General features: G+C 38.7%; 1 protein-coding gene across 1 annotated transcript in view; it reads left to right on the top strand.

The window, feature by feature from the left end:
* Positions 1-6,426: 6,426 nt before the first annotated feature.
* LOC111873627 (bromodomain-containing protein 2) overlaps positions 6,427-8,619 on the top strand; it is a 139,887-nt gene continuing 137,694 nt past the window's right edge. Inside the window, exon 1 of the mRNA XM_023868514.2 lies at positions 6,427-6,606. The gene's annotated coding sequence lies outside the window, so the exon portion shown is untranslated. The remainder of the gene's footprint in view (positions 6,607-8,619) is intronic.

The following is an 8,619-nucleotide window of genomic DNA, read 5'->3' as shown; positions in this document are numbered from 1 at the left end:
TAGTGGAACTGTTTTTAAACAACAAACTTTGTCTGCTATCCTTTGTAGATAATCTGCTTAAACATTTACCATGTTTAAAAGTTTTACAATGCTGCTGCACAGTAAATCGCTTTTCTGCCGTAACTTTCACGCCACACAACTTACAATAAAATATCTTGCCATCGGTACTAAACACTTTTTCACCAAACTCCTGTACAAAACTACGCAACTTTGCGCTCCTTGAACTACCTGTACTCACTTTAGGCATTGTAAAGTCAAACTGAAGTCTTATAACGCCCTCCACATATATAAATAGAATACTTCTAGGCCCTCCGAGAAAGAATGGGATGTATATACCTTATAGTAAGACGGAGTACAATAGGAGAATACCCGTTACATTTGCCTCCCTCCTGCCTCGACTGGGAAAGGCCGGCTTTGCCAGGTCATAAATGCTGCATTTCACAAATTTTCGCCTTTGTAACTGCAAGTACAGTCCAGTCAAAAATATGGTTTTTAATACGAACTTCATGTACTTGAACTTTATTCCACATTGAAGCAAGAGTCCAGCCTGAAATTTATTTTGTAATACTAAACATTATGGAGCCGAAATTTTACATTATACCAAAGAATTGTTTCTAAAATGACAAAAATATGACCTTATTTCAAAATTATGCCAAAATATGCTGTAAAACAAATAAAACTCTAAAATATGCATTTATATGCATAATAAAAATGACATAATTTCAATAAGAATGACTGGAAACATGCATAATTCATTTAGACATAGGAATAAACCCAAGGAAAAAATATGACATGTCATAGAAATCCGGGCCCTAGTGATAACATACAAAGTACAGCGGTCCTCAAAATGGGAGTGGGGGGAGGGGGAGGAGAATAACGCAGATTCACCAGACGGAGTACCTAAGTGATGAAAAGACAATTTACACTGTCACTTCAGGGCGCACCTAGGCCCTAGATATCCCTTTAAAAGCAGTGGCAACTCTCTGTGCCATTTGCTGAGAGATTAGACTATCAAACGTTTCGAAGTAATGTATTGCCAACTTCTTGGGGATAGAAGAGTAAGCCGGGAAATAAAAAGAAACAGGTATTTCTTAGAGCAATCTTACACCCTGAAGACGATGGCAATACTTTCCTCCGAAATGTCGGTGAACTCATACCGGATTGCTTGGTGTCACACCAGAGAAGACAGTAAAATTAACTCAGAAACCTCTGCACATTGCGAACAGTATACATATTTATTTTGCATAATATTCGCAGTGAATAACGACTATTTACCCAAATAACATTAACTGTTGGTCTTTATGATGGAGCGCAGTTTGTCTTGTTTCAGACAGAAAATCAGTTTATGAATATTATTTGAACGAATTTGAGGGCTTCACCGTGTTACAGAACACGAAAGCGATACGTTTTGTGAACTTGTACCCGCCTGTGGAGCTTCCATGTTTTGGAGTGTAGCCATGCACCGGCCTTGGTCCCTGTCTGTTCTTTCCCTAATTTGCCAGAATCAGACCGGCATGCCTTGGACAGACCGTGGCGATATAGATCCATGAATCTTCACTCACTCACTCACTCACTCACTCACTCATGAAGCTGAGCCCTTCTTGAGGAGCCGCCAATTGTGAGGTTACTCAAGAAATTCCCAGCACTTTATGGAACCCGAAGGTTCATTACTGTATTCACAAGAGCCCTCAACTGATCCCTATCCTGAGCCAGATCAACCCAAACCATACCATCCCATCCTATCACTCTAAGAACCATTTTAATATTGTTCACTCACCTACGCTTTTGTTTTCCCAATTGTCTCTTTCCTTCTGGCTTTCCCACCAATATCCTACATGCATTCCTCTTCTCCCCATTCGTGCTGCATGCCCTGCCCATCTCATCCTCCTGGACGCGATCATTCTAATTATACCTGGGGAAGAGTAGATCCACGAATCCTAGACGTCATATCCAGATGGAACTTGATATAATCCAAACGAATGATCTTCCTGACTTTAACCTTGCTGTGTCGAATCAGAAATGGCAGGGTGATTATAGAGATAGTCTTCTGTTAAGATACTGTTCAGGAACTAAGGAAGTATCATTCTGGATAACCAGATTTCGGGCCGAGATTCAAATTCGAAACCTTCAGAGAACGACACAGGAACACCACTTTGCCCTTTGCGTCCATATGTCATGTAGCGTTTCTGCAGTGCGAGTGAGTGCGAGAGACTGAATTAAAGAAGCCTGCGGGCCCTCGCGTTTATCCACGCTTTAAATTGAAATCCGGATACTGTAGCCATCTAGTGGGCTGGGGATGAACTTGCAATGGAGATGAAAGTCAATTGGATATTATGTAGATCGCAAGTGGAGCTGTGATGGTAGAATCAAAGCGTAATGCAATGGCTCCAGGCCCTCCAGGCCGTAGTAACGAGAGGAAGCGCGCAGACGGAGCTAATTCACGCTAACTGAGCGGCGCGAATATCTGAGTTTTATGTAATAGCCAATGAAAAGTGTCGGCAAGTGTAAATGTAAACCATGTAGACGATGTAGACAGCTTTAATGTTGGAAGTAAAAGGCGAATAAACTTTTGGAAAGTGTGTTGTTTTCGGGTTATAAACTATTATCTTTTGTATGGCTACTATCCAACACACCAAAGATTTGCCTGTGATTTGTATTATTGCAGGCAAGGTCTTTCAGTGTGACGAAAAAAGAACGTATGTGTGACAATTGTGATTTGAGGTTATCATGGTGGTGAGAATTTAAATAGTGGACTCTCTTGCATGTATAGAAATTATTCAGACCTTGGAGGCATATACGAAGAAAAATTACATTCTGAGGGACGTCGTATTATTACGGTGGGTAAAGTTTGGACGGAGGAACAAGAAATTCATATAGAAATGTTGTTTACAAACGTTTACATTCCCTACAGAACAGACAATACTTTGTAAGATGAGGCACCGACTAAACAATTAACATTAATTTACTACATCTACATCACGAGTCTCCTATACAATTTTATATACAAAAAAATATAGAATATTCCAATTTGTCCGTGGGAACGCAACGAAATACAAAACCAACGACTGATACGATGATATAAAACATCAATCTACGAATTTTATTCTTGCTTTATACTATAACTTCTGTTTTATATAATCTGATTTATTGTATTTTTACGTGAAGTGTTTTATATAATTAATAGTATTTTATCCAATTTTACTAGAACTGCAGTTCAGTGATGTATATACCGTATTTACGCATGTATAGGCCGCACATTTTTTGCCAAAAATTCAAGAGGAAAACTGGGGTGCGGCTTATATTCGAAATATTCGAAATCACACTTCATTTAAAAAAATTTATATTCATAATTAGTAATACAGGGTGTAATACTCCTGAAATAATATTCCAAGAAAATTATTTTTTCTATAATTTCTGTCTGAAAATTGTGCTGCGGCCTATACACGCACGCGGCCTATACATGCGTAAATACGGTAGGTTAACCGTGTATTTGCCTGATGATGGCTATTGATAGCCAAAACATGTAGCAGAGCTGAAACTGGACACTGATCTTGATATCTGTTGTGTTGTGACGGTTGTCTATTATACAGTGTCTTAGAACAGCTCAGTTATGCAGCTGCATCTAATTTAATCTGAAGGCTTGTTACTATGTTCACAAAACCCATCTTTGAATGCTGACTTGAATCAGTTAAATCCAGTTACTTAGTTACTGTCTTCACACACAACAGCTTTATGATCCATTTCTAGTATTAACCTTATCTACCAGGTGGTTTCATCCTTTGAGGTTTTCAAACCAAATCTATATTGAATTTCTTTTCTCCATTGCATGTTAAGTGTCTGTGATTTAATGAATCTAAGAATACTAGGCAAGAAATGAAAGTGAAGTAGGTATGCCCTGTGTAATATTCTCCAATCCTTTGTTACTTTATCCATCACAGGTCCAGCAGCCTCAGTTTGTGTTCTTGCCAGAGCAAGAAAGACAAAAAAATTTGACATTCAAATGAAAACTACAAGTTAAATTGCTGTTCTGTGTATTTTAATCTCTATGTTTTTAGTTATCAAATATGAAGACACCATTTATGAACCTAATGGCAATAAACATCCCCAGAATTCAGACTGCGCTTAACTTATTTCAGAATGTAATTTTGAGTTGTTATAGCACATGGTAGTGTAGTTGGTTGAGACACTATGCTACATGCAAGAAGGTCGCAGGTTTGATTCTTGACGACATTGTTGGATTTTCAGTTTCCCTCCAGCCACACTATGACCTTGGGGTTGTCTCTTATCCTCTAACAGAAATGAGTACCAGGAATCTTCCTTGGTGTAAAGGGCGGCGGGCGCATAAGGCTGACATCCTCACTGCCATCAGTGTGCCGGTTGTGTAGAAAATGTGGGAGCCACACCTTCTCGCAACCCTGTGGGCCTCCATGGCCTGTAACAGAGATAACTTTACCTTTTACCATTTTATTTATATGCTTTCAGCAGTTCTTATGTAAAGTTATTATCTCTGTAATGGCTGGACTTGTCACATTGGAGTAGGTATTGCATGACTGGGGAATTGCAGGACCCAGAAGAAGCTCTTAACTGATGGCAGGAGTTAGTGTAAGTGTATTTATAATCTGCCAAATTTCCAGTACATGTATAACTGAATTTTGGAGATCTAAGATTGGTACTTTCCTATACATGTGAATTACATATCACTGTTCAAATAATTAATTTTGACCTGATTTGACAGTAGAGAAAGATCAGGCAGCTATAATTGTGCAACACTGTGACATGTGAGTTTTGAATTATTTAACTTAGGGGTCTTACTTGGTGTTAAATCATGTGTAGTAATGTGAAGTAATCATATTGGCCATCAGACTATCTATGCGTCATCTTCAGGTGCTGCAAGTTTCTCACATACTATTACCAAACTGCAATGCTAACATTCCCATTTTTATAAATGGTTTGAGGTTGCAAGATGTAGTGGGTGCTATATAAATAAATAAATAATGAAGTACTTTTCCGTTGACTGTAAAAATTGTATATGTTCACTCCAAAGCATTATTATTAAAATTATTAAATTGATCTTAGAGAGATAGGATAGGATGGTATAGATTTGATTGATCTCACTCAGGATAGGGAGCAATGGAGGGCTACTGTGAACACGGTAATGAAACTTCGGGTTCCATAAAATGCTGGGAAGTTCTTGAGTAGCTACGCAATTGGCAGCTTCTCAAGAAGGGTTCACTCAACTCCACAAGTGAGTGAGTGAATTAAATTCAGTTCTCTATTTATTAGTGTGCTGAGCTCAACAGCTGATGACCAGTTACAGACAGTTACAAACAACAGCAGCAGTAAGTTGCTAAAACATCTGTACAATTAAAACTGTACTTGCAGCAGAAACACATCTACCTGAAGGGCAGTGGCTGAAGGACCAACTCAATGTAGTAAAGTTATGTATGTTCCGAGTAGGAACATGAATGCCACCTGTACCAAGGACAAAGACATTCATTAAAATCAAAGGATTGAAGTGATGATGCCTGATATGCAATGTCATCAAATTTGACTTTTCCAATATATTATTATAATGATATTCTGCATCTTGAAAAAATCTGTTGTGACAAAGGGCTGCAAATTTTCTTTGTATTCACTCAAGTTTATTGGAGTCAGCAACTGTAAAAGAGTTCCAAGCAACAAAAGCATACTCCAGTTTAGATCTGACGAAAGCAAACCACATCATCAGTAGACATTCTATGGTAGAGAAGGAATGATGATGATGATGATGATATACTATATAATAATAATAATAATAATGATATAATATAATAATGAGCCTAAATAGATTTAATACTGTGTCCACGGCCAAATTCGAATGTGGTGATGGGGTGCAAAGGGAGGAACATATCTGGGATTGTAAAAGGTAGGAGGACCAAGAGGCAACAGTGACAGACATCCTGTCTGAGAATGGCAAAAAAGAATACCCAAAGTCAGTTATAGAGCTCTCAAGACTAAAAGAAGAAAGATTTGTGCAAGGCGTTTATTACTTCATAAACAACATACCTGTATTTATTTAAAAATAGGTAGGTAAGAAAAGAAAAAGAAGTAACTACAAAATAATAATAGTATACTCTCAGATTTAAGTTAATACATTATGAATCGCGGGGAGACCGCTGTAATGGAATAAGACTTTTATAAGAATGTGCCAGCGGGGCCCGGATGGGCATTTAGTAGGTTTTTTTTTTTGTGTTTACAATTTTTCACAATAAAAGAAATACCCCACCCCCCCTTAAACCGGCTATTGCCGTTACGTTTTCAGAACCACGGATCAGAACTCCGTGTGATAGTTACTCAGACTCGATGATGGTGGCGCATTCTGTATCAATGCGCAGAGGTGATCCGTGCCGAAGATTAGCTGGGTTATGTGATGCGTGGGTCGGGTGGTAAGTGATGTAAGCGATGTAAGTGATCGGCTGCGCGTGATGACCGGTTATGACTGAGGTATGACGCTAATGCTGTGGGACGGCATTACTATCTCGTAGTATAAATACGACAAATGCGACAATGCAAATTTGAAGTTAGGTGTGGAACGAAGCTGCAGTAGGATGTGCTAGGAAGTGGTCTGTGAGTACCAAAGCAATTAACCTTTGCGCCTGAACAACCATGTAGTGTGTGAGTTGCATGACAGAATAGGGCATCGTCCCGGCAGCGATTTGTTTATATCGCGGCTTTCCGAACCACAGTCAAGTAGTAGTCGCTTGTAATTATTAAAATGGCATTGGTATAATTTGTGTCTTAAGAGATTTACTGTTCATTACTTACTGTTTTGTGCATTCGGAATGTATTTACTATACGGCCATCACATTGGGTACGTTATAATTGATTAAGGTTAGAGTTGTAGAAAGCAGTGCCAGATTAACAGGGTAGGTGGGCTAGATTGGTTAATGTTTTGCAGAGCGTAGCAGTTAAGTAAATACTACTCGTTCATTTAGAGGTATTATGGATTCATCATACTATAAAATTGTTTTCTAAATAATATCTAGGAATTCGCATGCAAATACAGCCTTTTGCAGCAATACGTGTAGAAACGATGGCCAAATTGTAGTTTGTGGAGGCAATAGGACAAGAAGTCCCCTATGCTCCTCCATGCATAGGCATTCAGTTTTAAAATCATTACTGACCAACTGGGTCACATTTATTTAAGTTAAAGGAAAAGACTGAGGGTATGAGGGAGGTGTGAACACTGGTCAGTATCTGCTTAGTAGTGCCTTTGTACTGCAGAAGAATGTAACCAAGAAGATAGAAGAATTCTCACTAGAAAGTGTACATGGGGTTCTTGTGTTAAATAATCACTGCTATCAACTTCATACAAAATTTTATTCAATATTCTTCGCTCAAGGTTAAGTCTATATGTAGATGAAATTATTGGGGATCATCAGTGTGAGTTTTGACGTAACAGATCAGATCTTTTGCATTCGTCAGATATTGGAGATAAAATGGGAGTATGATGAGACAGTACATTAGCTATTCATAGACTTCAAGAAAGCCTATGATTCAGTTAGGAGGGAAGTATTGTACAGTATTCTGATAGAGTTTTGGGTACCAATGAAAATAGTTAGGCTGATTAAAACGTTTAAACGAAACATATAGTAAAGTCCATATAGGCAGACATTTGTCTGATAATTTTCCTATCCAGAATGGTCTAAAACAAGGAGATGCTTTGTCACCACTGCTTTTCAACTGTGCTGTAGAATATGCCATTAGGAAGGTCCAGGGAAACCAGGTGGGACTGAAATTAAATGGGACACATCAGATGTTGGTCTATGCTGATGATGTGAATCTACTGGGTGATAATGTAGATACCATAAAGAAGATAGAGAAACACACAGGACTTTAATTCATGCTTGTAAGGAGGTTGGTCTAGAAGTAAACCAAGAGAAAACTAAGTATATGTTGCTGTCTCATAACCAAAATGCAGGGAAAAATCAAGACATAAAAATAGGTAACAGATGTTTTGAAAACGTGACACAGTTCACATCTTTGGGAATGACTATAACAAATCAAATGTGGTTCGGGAGGAAATTAAGAGGTGACTGAACTCAGGTAATGCTTGCTACCATTCAGTCCAGAACCTTTTGTCTTCTCGTCTCCTGTCCAAAAACATAAAAATTAGAATATACAAAACTATAATTTTGCCTGTGGTTCTATATGGGTGTGAAACTTGGTGGGAGGAAACTTAAGGGAGGAACATAGACTGGGGGTATTCGAGAATATTTGGACTGAAGGGAGATGAAGTGGCAGGAGGTTGGAGAAAAGTGCATAATGAGGAGCTTCATAACTTGTACTCTTCTCCAAGTATAATTAGAATGATCGAGTCAAGGAGGATGAGGTGGGCAGGGCATGTAGCACGAATGGCGGAGACGAGGAATGTGTATAGGATATTGGTGGGAAAGCCAGAAGGAAAGAGACCACCGGGAAGACCAAGGCATAGGTGGGTGGACAATATTAAAATGGATCTTAGAGAGATAGGATGGGATGGTATTGATTGGATTGATCTGGGTCAGAATAGGGACCAGTGGAGGGCTCTTGTGAACACGGTAATGAACCTTCAGGTTCCATGAAATACTGGGAAATTGA

This window comes from Cryptotermes secundus, unplaced genomic scaffold, assembly GCF_002891405.2.
Source record: "Cryptotermes secundus unplaced genomic scaffold, Csec_1.0 scaffold678, whole genome shotgun sequence".
Taxonomy (NCBI): domain Eukaryota; kingdom Metazoa; phylum Arthropoda; class Insecta; order Blattodea; family Kalotermitidae; genus Cryptotermes; species Cryptotermes secundus.
Note: the sequence above shows the minus strand (reverse complement) of the source record. Positions and strands in the feature narration are given on the sequence as shown.